The 1205-nt window shown below is 49.7% G+C and overlaps 1 non-coding gene across 1 annotated transcript; it reads left to right on the top strand.

Moving 5' to 3' along the window:
- The first annotated feature begins 327 nt into the window (after nt 1-327).
- On the top strand, nt 328-399 carry trnae-uuc. The gene has a single exon. It is a non-coding gene; the product is annotated as a tRNA-Glu (tRNA).
- The last annotated feature ends 806 nt before the right edge of the window (nt 400-1205 follow it).

Genomic DNA, 1205 nt, shown 5'->3' with positions numbered 1-1205 from the left:
AAGAAGAAAGCCAAGCCACACGCGCATGCGCACACCCGGCGGGCCGCTCCGCCCTCTGGGAGTTGTAGTCCTGGAGGGCTGAGGGGACGGACTACAAAATCCGCCATGGCGGGCGAGGGAAAGGGGTCGGGTTGAAAGGGTTTCAAAGTCTTGAGGAAGAGTCGCTCAAATCAAATCCGGAGGCGGCGATTTTGTTTCTTCAGACGTGTTCCGGTGACTCTGCGGTTGCCAAAAGGCTCCCGGAGAAGAAACGCCGCGAAAAGCCTAACTGACTAGGCCCCGGCAGTTCAAAGTCCTATAGCCTTTCCGCCTGCCGCTCTCTCAGCTTCCCATATGGTCTAGCGGTTAGGATTCCTGGTTTTCACCCAGGCGGCCCGGGTTCGACTCCCGGTATGGGAAATAGGAAGTTTTTTTTTTAATCTTAATTGCAAATTCAACACGTTTTATTTCCCCTCAGTCTGTGAGGTCAGGCATTAAATGCAAAATTATTTTACCGTTGCATTCCTCCTGGTAGTTGTGTACCACTAGAGTAGTGATAAACGGCTCCATTTCGGAATGGCGGGCAGTGGCCGGTGGGGTACCGCAGGGATCAGTGCTGGGACCGCAGCTTTTTTGCAACATATGTTGACGGTAAAGAAGATGGTGTTAGCAATAACGTTAGCAAATTTGCTGATGATACTAAGCTGGGTGGCGGGGTGAAATGTGAGGAGGATGTTGGGAGATGACAGGGTGGCCTGGACAGGTTGGGTGAGTGGGCAGATGCATGGCAGATGCAGTTTAATGTGGATAAATGTGTGGTTATCCACTTTGGTGGCAAGAACAGGGAGGCAGATTACTACCTAAATGGAATCAATTTAGGTTAAAGGGGCAGTGCAGAGAGATCTTAAGCATGTGGATGAGGGTAGAGCAGTGGATGTAGTGTACATGGATTTTAGTAAGGCATTTGATAAGGTTCCCCATGGTAGGCTTATGCGGAAAGTCAGGAGGCATGGGATAGAGGGAAATTTGGCCAATTGGATAGAAAACTGGCTAACCGGTCGAAGTCAGAGAGTGGTGGTAGATGGTAAATATTCAGCCTGGAGCCCAGTTACAAGTGGAGTTCCGCAGGGATCAGTTCTGGGTCCTCTGCTGTTTGTAATGTTTATTAATGACTTAGATGAGGGAGACGAAGGGTGGGTCAGTAAATTTGCAGAAGATACGAAGAT

Source organism: Chiloscyllium plagiosum, unplaced genomic scaffold (assembly GCF_004010195.1).
Source record: "Chiloscyllium plagiosum isolate BGI_BamShark_2017 unplaced genomic scaffold, ASM401019v2 scaf_49006, whole genome shotgun sequence".
Lineage (NCBI taxonomy): Eukaryota > Metazoa > Chordata > Chondrichthyes > Orectolobiformes > Hemiscylliidae > Chiloscyllium > Chiloscyllium plagiosum.
The sequence above is the reverse complement of the archived record's forward strand: the minus strand, read 5'-3'. Positions and strand labels throughout refer to the sequence as shown.